We start from the raw sequence: 18,907 nt of genomic DNA, 5'->3' as shown, positions 1-18,907 counted from the left end.
TGGCAAAACCCTGTCTCTACTAAAAATACAAAAATTAGCGGGGCATGATGGCAGACACCTGTAGTCCCGGCTACTCAGGAAGCTGAGGCAAGAGAATTGCTTGAACCCGGGAGGTGGAGGTTGCAGTAAGCCAAGATACTGCCACTGCACTCCAGCCTGGGTGACAAGAGTGAGATTCCATCTCAAAATAAATAAATAAATAAATAGATTGGGCCCTGCTCCTTGGACCTTAGCTTTGAGAGCGTGGAGTCACACAATAAACCTGGACAAACATAAATTAAAAAGATAACAGATTTTCATAAGATCTGTGGGGGAAGAAAACAGCATTGTGATTGTGATAGAGAACAACTGGGGAGCTTCATGTGGACAAGGTGATGGGCAAAGATCTGAAAGAGAAGGTTATATTTGAAGTACAATCTGAAGAAGAAGGACTTAGCCCTATGAAGAATCAGAGGAAAGCATTCAGGCAAAGAAAACATCTAGTAAAATTTCTAAGATTGGAATAAGCTTGTACACGCAAAGACTACATGGGAGGCAGCAGGCCAGTGAGCCCTGGGGGAGGAGTGGTCTGGAAGAACATTGGAGAGGCAGGCAGGGTACAGACCCCCAGGGTCTCAGGTGGGAGTATATCTGGGAGCAGGGGACACCTTGCCTCCTCTAAACACTTTCTCCAATAGGAGAACTTTCTAATGCTTGGTGACGATTATGAAAAGATATGGAGGAGAAAGCCCTGTGAGATTCACAGTGTTCACATCAGAAGTCAGTCCATGGGGCCAGCAAAAGGTATTGTCCTCTGTGATAATCAGTTCTATCCCAACCAAAGGCACAACGCCTCTATTCACCATTACTGAGGGCAGCACCATCACAATCAGGCTGTGAGAATCGGCTCGAGCTTAGCCTGCAAGCCATGGTCAGGAACTCTAGCTGTGAGTGCAATGAAAAACCATCAAATGGTTTTAGGTAGAGGAGCAGGTGACCAGACTTACATCTGTGAAAGATCTGTGACTGCTGTGTGCAGAATGCTTTTGGAGACAGGGAGAGTGGATATAGTCGGGGCAGCCAGGAAGGAGGCAATTGCAGCAACACCGCAGGTGAGGGAAGATGAATGGGGCTCCAGGATATTGACAATGAGTATGACATGTGGCAGATACATTTGTAGGTAGCATAGACAGCTTTTGCAGGATAATCTGGGGTGGCAAGGGACAAAAGAAAGGACAAAATCAAGGATGATTCTTAGGAATTTGATTTAAGAAAAGGAGGCACTATGGTGATTTGATTTACTGAGATAAAGGTGAGAAACAAACAAGTTAAAGTTCCATTTTAGTCATGCAGGTATGGGATATCTCTAATCTGGCTAGAGTAGAGACCAAGTTGGCATTTGGATATAGGATGAAGGCACCACCATAAGGATCTGAATGTTGAGGAACGAGACTGGACTGGAAAAATACAGTTGGAAGACATAGGCACATGGATGATATTTAAAGCCACAGGCTGAATAAAAGCACATAGAGAATCCTTTCTTTTTAATAATAACTGTGAGTATGAATTTTTGAACACCATGAACCCACCCCTTTCCCTAGTATAATGCCTCCCTGAATAAGTGGAATGTTCTGTATACACTAAATTAAACAACTGTGGTCTTGCCTTCTAAAAACTCAAAATCTGAAACAGACCGTGATGACATGACCAACCAAGATTCCATCTCCCCTCTTTTCCCTGAGCCTTTGTAGTAATAACTCATCCTAGTATTACAGTCTGCAGGGACCTTTATATGTATTATGTCATTTTTCTTTTTTGTCCTTGCAGCCATCCTTGAAGTGGGAAGGTTGTGTATAATCTCTTATTCGATGGACTGAGCAAGTCTCAGAGCACGTATTTTTATTCCTACTTTAGGTATATGAGAATGCAGGCCCCAAAAGATGAAGCAACTTCTCTGGTCAAGGTTACAAAAGTAGTGAGTAGGACTGACAGAGGGAAAATTGCTCTGACTTCAGAGTTCTAAGGGGTCTAGTTTTAGATGAAAACTTCCTGGATATGTCAACCTTCCCAAAGAAATAGAGCAGCAATTAAGAGCAACTAGACTCAATGAGAATTGAGTCATATTCCTGCTCTCCATTTAATTGCCTGACCTTGGATGTAACATAAGCATCATAGCCTTGATTTTTCGATCTGCTGAACAGGATGCTATTATCTACCTCTCAGGTTATTTGTAAATTAATACATGCATCTATTTACTCAACTATCCACCCACTAGTTTATTCTTTCATGTATCAAACATATAATAAACTCCTACTATGTGCCAGGTACCATTTTAGGCATTGGGTTACATCTATGTAGAAAATAAAGCTGCTGCCCTCTGGGACCTGTATCCTTTGGAGGAAGCCATCAATGACTAGTCAACAAATTAATATAACTAGAACATTAGATGGTGACAAGAGAAAATATAGCAGTCCTGTGGCTCGTGAGAAGTTGGGGAAGGCTTCTCTAAGCAGAGACACAGACGAGGATTAAATGAGATAATGCATGGAATGTGCTTAGCATGGTGCCTGGCACTCACTATGGAGCCATACAGTGCTGGAAAGAGAAGAGTTGAAAAGCAAACATGGGTGTTGCCCAGTACTTCTTGTTCGCTGCCTAGCCTAGAGAGAGCCTCTCCTTTTGGGGTTCTTTCATCCCACTGGCTAAGTTATGAGATAATTTCTGACCACTTTATCCTATGTCATTGAGCATGTAATGACTCCAACTGCTGTTTTTCTGAATCTGTTCTCATCAAACACCTTCTAATCATGATTTAATTTCTCATGTAAACCTGCTCACCTGCAGAGAATATTCTGGTCATATAGTTTTCAAGTACCGGGCCTTGGTTCTTAGATACGTTTCATTATATGATCATATAGAGACACTCTAATTATAATTGGGTTTCCTGTGTAGTTTGGCCACACGGAATGAGTATGCTGATCGGATGGACTTTGATTATTCCAGTTCCTGTGACAGCTTTTGCTCATTATAAGTTAAGCAACTGCCATCCTGATTGAACACATTCACCTCCTGAACTTAGGTAATGTCAGTGCCTGGCATGCGGTAGGCACTCAATGAATGTCTACTGATTGATGGATTGAGACTTCTCTCAGGCCCATGGCAACATCAAACTTACAAGGGTAAATTCACCAGGGGGATGATGAACACAACCCTGCTAGGCCTCCCAAGAGCCAGCATGCCTGTCTTTCCCAGGCATCCACCCACTGTCACTTCATAGACTGAGCACAGGGGCCATTTTTTCTATCTCAGCAATAGCCTGGAACTCTTGCTTCACCCTATTCCAGGGTTGAGAGGGAAAATTGGAAAGTCAAGCAGGTGACAGCAGAACTGTGAACAACGGTGCTTCTCACTCCAAGTAAGCCCAGCTGCCAGGCAAATTCAAGAGCAGAGGTCCCAAATGCAGTTATATTTCTGGGAGCAATGCTTTCCTTTATCTTCAGAGCCCTGGAAGGGCAGAGAAAAGAAGGTGAGGGCAGGGGTAGGGTGGCGGGACCCACTTGGCTCCTGTTGATGGTAAAGGAGTACAGGACCTCAAATCTAATGACAAAAGTAATAGTAATATGATTCACTTATGACTCAGCAGACATTACACTTCATACTTGATCCTATCATTTCCCTTAGTTTTACCCACCCAAAGGTCATTGCATATATTAGCTGGTGATAGGGTTTTGCTTTGTGGCTCCACCCAAATCTCATCTTGAAATCCAGCACCATGTGTTAGGGAGGAACCTGGTGGGAGGTCATTGGATTATGGGAGCAGTTTCCCGCATGCTGTTCTCATGATAGTGAGTGAGTTCTCATGAGATTTGATGGTTTAAAAGTGGGGCACTTCCCACTCCAATCTCTCTCTCCTGCTCCACCCTGTTAAAGACGTGCTTGCTTCCCCTTTGCCTTCCGCCATGATTGTAAGTTTCCTGAGGCCTTCCAGTCATGCTGCTTCCTGTTAAGCTGCAGAAATGTTAGTCAATTAAAACTCTTTTCTTCATAAATTACCCAATCAGAGGTACTTATTTATAGCAGGGTGAAAATGGACTAATACAGCTGGAAACCCTCTTCTCTTTGATTCAAACTGACAATTTTCAGAAATGCATAATGACAATTTCTGTTTTTTGGGCTAAACAAACATTATGCGTGAACTCATTGGTTTCTCTGTGAAATAGAGCCCAGTCACTTTTTCTCTCTGAGCTTCACACCAAGAGATAGTGTCTTGTATCCTATTAGTTATGCAGGAGTATCTTGCTGTTTGCTACCTGTGGATTCATTCCTCCTGTGGTTCACTTTCTGTAACTATTCTTGAGGGCAAGACTTGATGGTTGGCAACTGATAGTGATTTCCATTCCTCTACTTTCCCAGCTCGCTCTCTTCTCACATTTACTGCTGGCTACTTGGCCTGTGAAGCCGAGCAGAATCTGGAAACTTCAGCTTCACCAAGCCATCAATAAATGGTGAAAACTGAGTAAATATAACTGAGACCCAGTTGTTAAAAACAAGACAACTGGTGATGTTAAAAACAACATCACTGATCCTCACTGATTTCTTTCCTAAAGATCATGTTGCCACTTGTTTCTCTCATTTTAAAAAAATTATTATTATTATTTTTATAAGTTATTAGGGTACAGTGGTATTTGGTTACATGAATAACTTCTGTAGTGGTGATTTTTGAGGTTTTGGTGCACATATCACCCGAGCAGTATACACTGTACCATATTTATAGTCTTTTAATCCCTCGCCCCCCCTCCCTCTCTTCCCCCCGAGTCCCCAAAGTCCATTGCATCATTCTTATGCCTTTGTGTCCTCATAACTCAGCTCCCACCTATCAGTGAGAACATATGATAATGGAATCATATATGATGGAATACTATGCAGCCATAAAAAGGAATATATATATATATCACCGGATATATATGTGTGTGTGTGTGTGTGTGTGTGTGTGTGTATATACACACACACACACCCCACAGTTTCTTTAGCCACTTGTTGATTGCTGGGCATTTTGATTTTGATTGGTTGCATGATTTTGCTATTGTGAATTGTGCTCCTATAACCATGCGTGTGCAAGTATCTTCTTCAAATAATGACTTCTTTTCCTCTGGGTAGATACCCAGTAGCAGAATTTCTGGATCAAATGGTAGTTCTACTTTTAGTTCTTTAAGGAATCTCCACACTGTTTTCCTTAGTGGCTGTACTAGTTTACATTCCCACCAGCAGTGTAGAAGTGTTCTCTGTTCACTGCATCTACACCAACATCTACTGGTTTTTTATTTTATTATTATGGCCATTCTTGCAGGGGTAAGGTGGTATGACATTGTGGTTTTGATTTGCATTTCTCTGATCATTAGTGATGTTGAGCATTTTTTCATATGTTTGTTGGCCATTTGCATATCTTCTTTTGAGAATTGTCTGTTCATGTCCTTAGCCCACTTTTAGATGGGATTGTTTCTTTTTTTCCTTACTGATTTGTTTGAGTTCATTGTAGATTCTGGATATTAGTCCTTTGTCAGATGTATAGATTGTGAAGATTTTCTCCCACTCTGTGGATTGTCTGTTTACTCTGCTGACTGTTCCTTTTGCCGTGCAAAAGCTCTTTAGTATAATTAGGTCCCAGTTATTTATCCTTGTTTTTATTGCATTTACTTTTGGGTTCTTGGTCATGAAATCCTTGCCTAAGCCAATGTCTAGAAGAGTTTTTCCAATGTTATCTTCTAGAATTTTTATAGTTTCAGGTCTTAGGTTTAAGTCCTTAATCCATCTTGAGTTGATTTTTGTATAAGGTGAGAGATGAGGATCCAGTTTCATTCTCTTGCATGTGGCTAGCCAATTATCCCAGCACCATTTGTTGAAAAGGGTGTCCTTTCCCCACTTTATGTTTTTGTTTGCTTTGTTGAAGTTCAGTTGTCTGTAACGATTTGGGTGTATTTCTGGGTTCTATATTCCGTTCCATTGGTCTATGTGCCTATTTTTATACCGGTACCATGCTGTTTTGGTGACTATGGCCTTATAATATAGTTTGAAATCAGGTAGTGTGATGCCTCCAGATTTGTTCTTTTTGCTTAGTCTTACTTTGGCTATGCAGGCTCTTTTTTGTTTCCATATGAATTTTAGAATTTTTTTTCTAATTCTGTGAAGAATAACAGTGGTATTCTGATGGGGATTGCATTGAATTTGTACATTGCTTTTGGCAGTATGGTCATTTTCACAATATTAATTCTACCCATCCATGAGTGTGGGATGTGTTTCCATTTGTTTGTGTCGTCTTTGATTTCTTTCTTTTTCTTTTTCTTTTCTTTTTTTTTTTTTTTTTTGAGACAGAGTCTTGCTCTGTCACCCAGGCTGGAGTGCAGTGGAGCAATCTCAGGCTCACTGCAACTCCTCCACCTCCTGGGTTCAAGCAATTCTCCTGCCTCAGCCTCCTGAGTAGCTGGGACTACAGGCATGTGCCACCACACTCAGCTAATTTTTGTATTTTTAGGAGAGACGGGGTTTCACCATGTTGGTCAGGCTGGTCTTGAACTCCTGACCTCATGATCTGCCCACCTCAGCCTCTCAAAGTGCTGGGATTACAGGCATGAGCCGCCATGACTGACCGTCTTTGATTTATTTCAGCAGTATTTTGTAGTTTTCCTTGTAGAGGTCTTTCGACTCCTTTGTTAGGCATATTCCTAAGTATTTTTTTTCAGCTATTATAAAAGGGGTTGAGTTCTTGATTTGATTCTCTGCTTGGTCGCTTTTAGAGTATAGAAGAGCTACTGATTTGTGTACATTAATCTTGTATCTGGAAACTTTGCTGAATTCTTTTATCAGTTCTAGGAGCTTTCTGGAGGAGTCCTTAGGGTTTTCAAGGTAAATAATCTTATCATCAGCAAACAGTGACAGTATGACTTCCTCTTTACCGATTTGGATGCCCCTTATTTCTTTCTCTTTTCTGATTGCTCCCTCTAGGACTTCCAGTACTATGTTGAAGAGGAGTGGTGAGAGTGGGCATCCTTGTCTTGTTCCAGTTCTCAGAGGGAATGCTTTCAACTTTTCCCCATTCAGTATTACATTGGTTGTGGGTTTGTCATAGATGGCTTTTATTACATGAAGGTATGTCCCTTGTATGCCAATTTTGCTGAGAGTTTTAATCACACATCCCACACTCATGGAAATCAGTAAAACAAATCAGTATTTGGATTTTCTCTGTTCTTTTCTTGGTTAATCTTGCTAATGGTCTATCAATTTTATTTATCTTTTCAAAGAACCAGCTTTTGTTTTATTTATCTTTTGTATTGTCTTTTTTGTTTCAATTTCATTTAGTTCTACTCTGATCTTGGTTATTTCCTTTCATCTGCTGGGTTTGGGTTTGGTTTGTTCTAGTTTCTCTAGTTCCTTGAGGTGTGACCTTAGATTGTTTGTGCTCTTTCAAACTTTTTGATGAAGGCGTGTAGGGCTATGAACTTTCCTCTTAGCACTCCCTTTGCTGTATCCCAGAGGTTTTGATAGGTAGTGTCATTATTGTCATTCAGTTTGAAGAAGTTTTTAATTTCCATATTGATTTTGTTTTTGACCCAATGCTCATTTAGGAACAGGTTATTTAATTTCCATTTATTTGCATGGTTTTGAAGGTTCCTAAAAGAGTTGAGTTCCAATTTTATTCCACTGTGGTCTGAGAGAGTGTTTGTTATAATTTCAATTTTCTTAAATTTATTGAGGCTCCTTTTATGGCCTATCTAATGGTCTATCTTGGAGAAAGTTCCATGCACTGGTGAATATAATGTGTATTCTGTGGTTGTTGGATGAAATGTTCTATATATGTCTGCTAAGTCCATTTGTTCCAAGGTACAGTTTAAATCTATTGCGTCTTTGTTGACTTTCTGTCTTGATGACCTGTCTACTGCTGTCAGTGGAATATTGAAGTCCCCCACTATTATTGTGTTGCTGTCCATCTCATTTCTTAGGTCTGTTAGTAATAATTTTATAAATTTGGGAGCTCCAATGTTAGGTGCTTGTATGTTTAGGATAGTGATTTTTCCTGTTAGACAAGGCCTTTTGCCATTATATAAAGTCCCTCTTTGTCTCTTTTAACCACTGTTACTTTAAAGCACTGTTGCTTTAAAGTTTGTTTTGTCTGATATAATAATAGCTACCCCTGCTTGCTTTTGGTGTCCATTTGCATGAAATACCTGTTTCCACCCCTTTACTTTAGGTTTATGTGAGTCCTTATGTGTTAGGTGAGTCTCTTGAAGGCAGCAGATGGTTGGTTGATGAGTTCTTATCCATTCTGTGGTTCTGTACCTTTAAAGTGGAGAATTTAGGCCATTTACATTCAATGTTAGTATTGAAATGTGAGGTACCATTGCATTCATCATGCTCTTTGTTGCTCGTGTACTTTGGTTTTCTTTTTTGTTTTTGGTTTTAACTTGTATTTTTGTTTTATAGGTCCTGTGTGATTTATGCTTTAAAGAGTTCTGTTTTGGTGTGGTTCCAGGATTTGTTTCAAGATCTAGAACTCCTTTTAGCAGTTCTTATAGTGGTGGTTTGATAATGGCAAATTCTCTCAGCATTTGTTTGTCTGAAAACGACTGCATCTTTCCTTCATATATGATGGTTAGTTTCCCTGGATACAAAATTCTTGACTGATAATTGTTTTGTTTGAAGAGGCTAAAGGTATGGCCCCAATCCCTTTTAGCTTGTAGGATTTCTTCTGAGAAATCTGCTGTTACTGTGATAGATTTTCCTTTATAGGTTACTTGGTGCTCCTGTCTCACAGCTCTTAAAATTCTTTCCTTCATCTTAACTTTGGATAACCTGATGACAGTGTGCCTAGGTGAAGATCTTTTTGTGATGAATTTCCCAGGTGTTCTTTGTGCTTCTTGTATTTGGCTGTCTAGGTCTCTAGCAAGGCCAGAGAAGTTTTCTTTGATTATTCCCCCAAATATGTTTTTCAAGCTTTTAGAATTGTCTTTTTCCTCAGGAACACTGATTATTCTTAGGTTTGGTCATTTAACATAATCCCAGACTCTTGGAGGCTTTGTTCATATTTTCTTGCTCTTTTTTCTTTGTCTTTGTTGTGGATTGGGTTAATTCAAAGATCTTGTCTTCGAGTTTTGGATTTCTTTCTTCTACTTGTTCAATTCTATTGCTGAGACTTTCCAGAGCATTTTGCATTTCTAAAAGTGCGTCGAAAGCTTCCTGAATTTTTTATTGTTTTTTCTTTAAGCTATCTATTTCCTTGAATATTTCTCCCTTCACTTCTTGTACTATTTTTTGGATTTCTTTGCATTGGGCTTCACCTTTCTCTGGTCCCTCCCTGATTAGCTTACTAATAAACCTCTAGAAGTCTTTTTCAGGTAAATCAGGGATTTCTTCTTCGTTTGGATCCATTGCTGGTGAACTAATGTGATTTACTGGGGGGTGTTGTAGAGCCCTGTTTTGTCATATTACCAGGGTTGGTTTTCTGGTTCCTTCTCATTTGGGTAGGCTCTGTCAGAGGGAAGGTCTAGGGCTGAAGGCTGTTGTTCATATTTTTTCATCCCATGGGGTGTTCCCTTGATGTAGTACTCTCTCTCTTTTTCTATGGATGTGGCTTCCTGAGAGCTGAACTGCAGTAATTTTCTCTATTCTGGGTCTAGCCACCCACGGAGTCTACCTGGCTCCAGGCTGGTACTGGGGCTTGTCTGCACAGAGTCCTGTGATGTGAACTGTCTATGGGTCTCTCAACCATGGATACCAGCACCTGTTCTAGTGGAGGTGGTGGAAGGTGCAGTGGAATCCATGGAATCCATGAGGGTCCTTAGCTTTGCTGGTTTAATGCTCTGTTTTTGTGGGGCACTTTCCAGAAAGCGTCAGCTATAGTAGTGTGGAGAGTGACCAGTGGTGGATCGGGGCCTAGAACTCCCAAGAGTACATGCCCTTTGTCTTCCACTACCGGGTTGGGTAGGGAGGAACTATCAGGTGGGAGTGGGGCTAGGCGTGTCTGAGCTCAGACTCTGCTCAAGTCTTGCAGACTCTGCTCTGGATAAGTCTTGCTGTGGCTGTGGTGGGGGATGGAGGTGAGATTCCCAGGTTACTGTAATTGTGTACCTAGGAAGAATATGGTCATCTCTGCTAAGTCATGCAGGTTGTCAGGGAAGTAGGGGAAAGCCAGCAGTCACAGGCCTCACCCAGCAGTCACAGTCACAGGCCTTACCCAACTCCCATGCAAACCAAAGAGCCACCACTGTGTGCCCTGCCACAGCTGAGTTTGTTTCCAGACGGAGGGTAAGACCAGCCTGAAAACTTGCCCAAGGCCATCCACCTCCCAGCTGTGAAAGAAAGGGCTTTAGTTCTTCCCCTGCCTGTGACATCTGCATGCTGTATTTGTGCCCTCCCCCGAGTTCTGGCCAGGAGGCTTCTCAGCCCATTCAAATTGTTACAAAGTTCGCTAGAGAATTCGTTCTCCCTATGGAGTTTTATCCCCTGCTCCTCTGGCTATCCTTCCAATGGATCCTTGTGGTACAAGGCAGGAATGGGCTGGTTGAGGACCCAGCAAGCCCCCAGGGCCCTTCTGCTGCTTCCTGTATCCCCTTCTACCTTCACTTGACTCACTAACTTGGCTCAGCTCCAGGTAAAGTCAGAAATTTCTGCAAACAGACCTTCAGCTTCTCCAGTGTGGGTGTGTGTTTGGGAGAGGAGGGTCTCGCTTTCTCAGTTCCGCAGTTGGGGCACTCAATATTTGGGGGTCTCTCAGGTCCTGCAGGAGCAGTCTGCTCCCTTCAGAGGGTCTGTGGGTCCTCTCGGGATTGCTGGTTTGTTCTTGCAGTTCTGGAGCTAAAATTCACAGTGCAAGCCTCCGCATGCTGCTTTGTCATCTGCAATCTAGTCTTGCCTCCTGTCTGACGTAATACCAGGAGCTCTCTCAGAGAGCAACCCAAAGGAGGTGGGAGAGATCCAGAGTCCCCAATGTGAGGGAGCATCAGGCTGCAAGGACGCGGCACTGGCCACGGTTTCTCAGGGGCATCTGTTCCCTTGGGGCATGGAATCCCCGCTCTGCCGCTGCCCCAACTCGGCTCTGAAGTGCCTTTGCTGCAAGATTTGCTGAGCTTAGCAGTCTGCCCATTTCTTTTATTTCTTTCTCTTATTTTTCCCCCTGAATGTTTGGTTTCTCTGGCAAGCCCAAACACGTAAGATTATATGTGAGGCATATTTATTTACATAAAGATGCGTGTTTTTTCTTAACTTTCTCAGCATTTACATGTAACTTGGCCAAGTTAATTAACTGTAGAAGGCCTCAATTTTGTTTTCTTTAAAAACAAGGCAGCTGTATTAGATTAGTGGTTTTCAAAATCCGTTAGCTGGTAAAGTGCCTGCAAGCCATGGCATGCTTTGTGGGATACCATGAAATATTAATACCCAGAGCTAGACTTAACAACCACATACATAATTTTGTGATCCCAAATACTATCTTATATATGAGTGTAATAGAGACAAAAGTTAGCATGTATGGAGATATAAATCATTAATTCATTCATCTATCACGTAAGTGTTATTGAGTACCTACACAAATGTTTCTCAAACCAGTATTCACCACCTGGAGGACCTATTAAAATGCAGATCACTGAGCCCCATTCAGCTTTTTTTTTTTTGGTTCCCAAGTTTTACTCAAGAACTCATACAAAATATTCCGGATAAATGAAATTTAATCCTCATCTTCCTCCTCTTCTTCGTCCTGGTTAATCTGGAAGTAATGTAATTCGTAACTCTCTTTGCTGTTAGCAACTACGCACAAACAGTCACGTAGATTATTCTTCTTCAAATATTTTTTGGTGAGATATTTCAAATACCTTTTGGAGAAAGGCACCTCAGATGTCACGGTGATCTTGCTCTTGCTCCTTTCAATGGTCACCACCCCTCCACCAAGGTTCCCAGCTTTTCCGTTCACTTTGATCCTTTCTTGCAAAAACTGCTCAAAATTGGCAGCATCCATGATTCCATCTTCTACAGGGTGGGTGCAATCAAGAGTGAACTTCAGAACCTGCTTCTTTTTTTTGCCCCCCTTCGCCACAAGTTTTTTCACTGGAGCCAAGGCCGCAGCGGAGTTAGAAAGGGAGGTGAGCCCCCATTCAGCTTTTTAACAGGCAATGCTCATGTTGATTCTGCTGATCTGGGAACCAAATTTTGAGAACGGCTGACCTCCACTAGTCCAGCCCATGAATTGGCAAACTACAGCCCCTGAGCCAAATCTGGCCCATTCTTCTTTTTGTAAGTTTCATTGGAGCACATCACATTTATTTATGTATTGTCCATAGCAGCTTTTGTGCCACAATGGCAGAGTTTAGTAGTTGTCACAGAGACTATGACCTGGAAACCTACAGTATTATCCACGATTTTCTAGACAAAAATTTGCATTCTAGGTTTTGTACGCAATAAGTCATGTACACAAGTATGGAGCTGATGTCCTGATGGAGCTTACATTTTAACAGGGCACTAAAAATTTAGTGAGATTTAAAGAAAAAGTATAGGAGAACATCTTAATTGAGGTATTCTACTTTCAATTATTCATAACCTTATTATTGTATATTTACTTCTTTTAAGGATAACATCTTCATTCATATTTCTATAACTCGAGCTCATGTTCCAATGTCTTCAAGTTTTCATGATTAAAATATCTCTAAACTATTCTTTTCCTCTCCGTACTTTCTCCTTTCAGTGTATTGTAGGTAACATTTCCAGAGAAAATATCCTTAATATAGTTATGAATTGATGATTGCCTCCAGAATAAGATTTTTTTAAAGTAATTTTGACTTTAATTTTAGATTCAGGGAGTACATATGCAGGTTTGTTACTGGAGCATATTGGGTGATGCTGAAGTTTGGGGTGCAGATGGTCTCATCACCCAGGTAGTAAATAGTACCCAATAGGTAATTTGTCAGCCTATACCCCCTCTCTTTCTCCCCAGCCAGTAGTCCCTAGTGTCTGTTATTCACATCTTTATATCCATGAGTACTCAATGTTTAGCTCCCACTTATAAGTAAGAACATGTGGTATTTGGTTTCCTGTTCCTACATTAATTTGCTTAGGATAATGGCCTCCAGCTGCATCCATGGTACTGCAAAAGACATGATTTTATTCTTTTTTATGGCTGCATAGTATTCCAGAGTGTATATGTACCACATTTCCTTTATCCAGTCTACCACTGATGGGCATCTAGGTTGATTCCATGTCTTTGCTATTGTGAACAGTGGTGTGATGAACATACAAGTGCATATATCTTTTCGGTAGAATGATTTGTTTTCCTTTAGGTATGTACCCAGTAATGGGATTGCTGGGTCAAATGGTAGTTCTGTTTTAAGTTCTTTGAGAAATCTCCAACCTGCTTTCCACAGTTGCTGAACTAATTTACATTCCCACAAACAGTGTATAAGTATTCCCTTTTCTCTGCAACCATGCCAGCATTTGTTATTTTTTCTGATGTTTTGTTAATGGCCATTCTGATTTGTGTGAGATGATATTTCATTGTGGTTTTAATCAGCATTTCTCTGACATTTAGTGATGATTAGTATTTTTTCATATGTTTCTTGGCCACTTGTATGTCTTCTTTTGAGAAGAGTCTGTTCATATCCTTTGCCCGTTTTTAAGGGATTATTTTTGTTGTTGTTGTTGTTGAGTTAAGTTCTTATAAATTCTGGATATTAGACCTTTGTTGGATACATAGTTTATGAATATTTTCTCCCATTCTGTAGGTTATCTGTTTACTCTGTTGATAGTTTCTTTTACTGTCAAGAGGCTTTTTAGTTTAATTAGATCCCACTTGTCAGTTTTTATTGTTGCTATCACTTTTAGGGACTTAGCCATAAATTATTTGCCCAGGAAAATCAACGTTACTTTTCACAGAATTAGAAAAAACTATTCTAAAATTCATATGGAACCAAAAAACAAAAAAAGATTCAAAATAGACAAAGCAATCCTAAGCAAAAGAACAAAGCCAGAGGCTTTACGTTATCCAACTTCGAACTATACTATAAGGCCACAGTAACGTAAGCATCATAGTATTGGTGCAAAAGAGACACATAGACTAATGGAACAGAGAACCCAGAAATGAAGCCACACACCTGCAATTAATCATCTGATCTTTGACAAAGTTGACAAAAATTAGCAATGGGGAAAGGACACCCTATTCAATAAACGGTGCTGGGATAGCTGGCTAGCTACATGCAGAGCGTGAAACTGAACCTCTGCCTTTCACCAAATACAAAAATTAACGCAAGATTGATTACAGATTTAAATGTAAGAACTCAAGCTGTTAGAATTCTACAAGAAAACCTAGGAGATACCCTTCTTGACAGAATAAGGGTCTGTTGTTCTAATTATTCCACATTGTGACACCAAACCATGACCACTGCTCTATCTTCTGGCTGAGATTTCTCACGTTCTCAGCTCTGCATGGACCTGCCCAGAATGGCGATAGCAATGGGCTTTACTAGCAGGAGTGGCAAGGCCTGTGCTTACCACGTTGACACAGCCTCTGCCACTCCCTATTTTCTCTCTGACTCAGGAAGGAGTCACTTCACTCATGTAATTCTACCAGAACCCTGGAGGTATCTTAACTTACAACCCCCAGTCTATAAACTCTCCATTAAAGCCACACTGATTTACTCACCATCTTCCAAATAAACTGTATTGATTATTTGCTACTAATATGAGTTACTGATGACTAACAACAGATTATCTCTAAAGTGTGTTCTTAACACAATAATAGATTTTGCTGTTTAAATCTTGTAGTTTCCGTGGGACAGAGTTTGGGGAGTGGCTTATTTTGGTAGTTCTTGCTTTAGGGTGTTTTATGAAGTTGCACTTACAATGCTGATCTGGATTATGCATCTGAAGGCTCAACTGGGTCTACAGGATCCTCATATAGTGGGTGGTTCACTGTCGAGCTGGCGAATTGGTGCTGGTATTGCTTTAGACCTCACCTCATGCCATGGAGGCTGCTCCTCACAGAGCAAGTGAGGCGAGAAAACAAAACATAAGCCACAATGTCTTATTTTCTAAATTTTAAAAATTTACTTTACAGTGTCTTTTAAGATATAGCCCCAGAAATCACACTCCGTTATTTCAGCAATATTATATTTTGGACACAGATCAGTCTTAATTAAAGTGGTAATGACACAGGAGCGTGAATACAAGGGGGTGAGAATGACTGGCGCCATCTTGGAGCCACATCATCCTAAACCCTCCTACTCTAGTCAGGGCTTTTACTTTTGCTATTTTTTTTCCTATTTGAAATGTTTATCTATTTTTTTAATTTCCTAAATCTAATCACCCCTTAATGCTCATTTCTGTCCCATCTTCCCCGTGACACCTTCTCTGAATCCTTTAGCCTGAAGAAATTGCGTCTTCCATTGTTCTCCTGTGGTCTCATTATCAATATCACACATTTTAGCAGTTACTCACAGATAGGAAATAATTCCTGTTCACAAATAAAACATTCTAAAGAACTCAGTTTTTCCTATTCGAGGAAATCCTCCACTACTACTGCAAAAACCTGCGTAAGGCATTGAAAACAAAACCCTCCGTTAGAGATTGAGCTGTATTGTAGTACATAATGTATTATGAGTAATATTAATACGGTATATTTGATAGATGTTAAGAGATCAGTGTCTACCAGAGCAGTACTACTCAAACTTAAGCATTTATATTAATCATATAGGGACCTAGTTAAATGCAGATTGAGATTCTGTGGGTATAAGGTGGGGTTGAGATGCTGCCTTTCTCACAAGCTCCCAGGTGATGCTGAGGCTGCTGGTCCATGGAACACCTTTGAGTAGCCAGGTGCTAGAGATTGGCCATAAAATAGACATAAAGTAGAATAGGAATTGAAAGTAGATGGAAAAGAAAAGTAGTGAAGAGAATCATGGCTGTGTTCAATCACTAGAAATGGCAAGGCATAAATATTTGAAGTCACGAATCACTCAAGTATTTCTTTATTGCTCATTAGTACTGCCCCATTATCTTTATACATACATGTATGTTTTACCTCCCCCAGCCTTGATTATAGGCCCTTTTGGATAGAAGGTGCTCCAGTCACCCATGGAGGTGAAATACAGTTCCCTTTCTGGAGTAGTTGCTTAATAAATGTATACTGTTTGATTACTCTGCTGCTAATTCTCATGGTCATTCATTAATTTCTATGATTACTTCCCCAGGTTTTCTCCTCTCAAAATATTATAGGAAATTCAAAATACCTTTCAGTTATAGATATAAATTGATGTATTTTATTTACAGTTCCTTATGATATATAATCCAATTCCTCATAAAAAAATAAAATTTTAGTAGGTCTCAATACCAGGTAAATTAACATGATCAAATTAATAGGAAAAACATCATGCTCAGGTCACACGTCAGACCAATTAAATCAGAGTCTTTGAGAGAGGATCCAGGTATTGGTATTTTTATTTTTAAAAGCCCCATGAGTGACTCCAGAGTGAAGCAAAAGTTGAGGATCACCCGTTTAATTATCATCCTACTATATTTTAAGGTAGAATAATTACATTTTTTTTATTATGTCCCAAAGCATTTTTTTTTAAGACAGAGTCTCACTCTGTCACCCAGGCTGGAGTGCAATGGTGTGATCTCAGCTCACTGCAACCTCGGCCTCCTGGGTTCAAGCGATTCTCCTGCCTCAGCCTCCCCGGTAGCTGGGATTATAGTCACCTGCCACCACGCCTGGCTAGTTTTTGTATTTTTAGTAGAGATGGGGTTTCACCATGTTGGCCAGGCTGGTCTTGAACTCCTAGCCTCAAGTCTCAGCCTCCCAAAGTGTTGGGATTACAGGCATGAGCCATGGCGCCCAGCCCCAAAGCATATTTCACAACACGTAATTTGAAAATATCAATGAAGACCAATTCAGAGAAAACTGTTTACCTTCCTTTTTTTTTCTTACAGGATGTAGCTGCTTCAATTTATAAATAAGTATAGATATGCTATAGTAATTTTTGAAATTCTATAGCAAACTAACTTTTCCTTAAATGAATATGGTTTCTTAATTATCCCAAACTCGTTAATGTAGGTTGTACTTTTTTTTTCTTTTACAAACACATCATATCATTCTGCCAAATTATCCTAGTCATTTTAAAAACATAAAGATATTTTGCAAATATTTTATATCTGCCAGTCAAATCAGTCTTGATTCTAAATAGGATGTTGTTACATGCCTGCCTTATAAATGTTAGCACCACGGAAAGCATTTTTGTTTCATTTAGAAATGTTTGAACTCAGAGGAAATAAGGATACTTATCTTGTTGACTCAGCTTTGGTAACTGCAAAAGACAGAATAAAGGTAGCCGGCTGGAGTTGCTAGAACCCACATACAATCAGAATACATGACCTCTCCTTTAAGTTCTGCCTCTTACTAGCTGGGTGACCCTTGGCAAGTCTCTTAACTTCTGTTAGTCTCCATCACTTCATTTGTAAAGTGAAAGAGTTGAAGCAGCAGGCACATAAGATTCTTATACCTGGAAGGCGATGGGGTGAGGGACTAAGGTCCGTTGAGTGCTTCTTGGTTACGCACTGTGAGAAGTGATGTAAAATAATTCACACTCTCAAAAATTCAATGACTCTATAGGATAATTTTCAAGTAAACAGACACGAAGTCTCTAGATTGTTAAATTAAACCTATGAAAAATGAAAGAACATAAAATAAAAAGAGATTAATTTCATTGGTTCTGATTCTCTCATAGAAAGGGAATTTTACACATCATTAATTCCAATGCTTTGTATTACAGATGAGGAAACCGAGTCCCAAAAAACTCAAATAACTTTCTATTACTGACACACAAAATAGCACATTAATAGGGGATGAAAATTTATCCAGTTTAACAATCCAGTCCTTCATGTCAACCAAAAGCTTCTTTATCACCATCATAATTCAACATTTCATTCTGTATTGAGAAGGAGGTGGGTCTAAGATTTATATTTATGATATTCATGGTAATTCAGAGTTTCTGAAACTGACGTCACAGGAAGATTTTCACAAGTGGCCCGGATGTGATTCATGGGCCCTGATGTTACAAGTCCAAATTGGCAAACCAGGGGCTGCTATCAATGGGACTAACTTGGATGGCTTTCTGGATAAATATTTATTTATAGCTGGATTTACAAAGGTTATCAAACCTCCAGATAAAAAGTCACGGTTCTTCTATTGCCCTAAGAGTCATAGATAGTAAATTACACAGTAACATATTCATTTTATGTATATACATACACACATATAGTCATGCATAGTAAATTACATGAAAAAACATCACTGGTGCCATACACTCCCCTGATCCTGGGTGAAGGAAATGAGTATGAGGAATTTAAGTAGTAGTTCTCAAAGTCTTCCCCAGAGATCATTAGCTCATCACCATTTTGCCATGAAGGTATGCTCAGGGAAGATATGTAACTAAAGTCCTGATAACTTGTAGCAGGTGGCTGTTAATCATTCAGTATTCAGTCAACAAAATAACAAATAATTATTATGCCTCTATAGTATACCAGGCACTTTCTGGGCACTGGGAATATGGTGATTAATAAGACTGTCTATGCCCCCACGTTCATATTCTATTGGAAAGGGAAAGATATCAAAACATGTTTGCAAGGCCAGGCATCGTGGCTAAGGCCTGTAATTCCAGCACTTTGGGAGGCCGAGTCGGGCGGATTACTTGAGGTCAGGAGTTCGAGACCAGCCTGGCCAACATGGTGAAACCCTGTCTCTACAAAAATACAAAAATTAGCTGAGCGTGGTGGCGGGTGCCTGTAATCCCAGCTGTTTGGGAGGCTGAGGCAGGAGAATCACTTGAACCTGGGAGGCAGAGAGTTTGCAGCGAGCAGAGATTACGCCACTGCACTCCACCCTGGGCCACAGAGCAAGACT

The 18,907-nt window shown here is 40.2% G+C and overlaps 1 protein-coding gene across 2 annotated transcripts in view; it reads left to right on the top strand.

The window, feature by feature from the left end:
• The window catches only part of MACROD2 (mono-ADP ribosylhydrolase 2), a 2,183,277-nt gene that overhangs the window by 1,790,590 nt on the left and 373,780 nt on the right, over positions 1-18,907 (top strand). The gene's annotated exons all lie outside the window — the stretch shown is intronic.

Source organism: Trachypithecus francoisi, unplaced genomic scaffold (genome assembly GCF_009764315.1).
Source record: "Trachypithecus francoisi isolate TF-2019V2 unplaced genomic scaffold, Tfra_2.0 Lachesis_group21, whole genome shotgun sequence".
Lineage (NCBI taxonomy): Eukaryota > Metazoa > Chordata > Mammalia > Primates > Cercopithecidae > Trachypithecus > Trachypithecus francoisi.
This window is presented reverse-complemented; position numbering and strand designations above follow the sequence as displayed.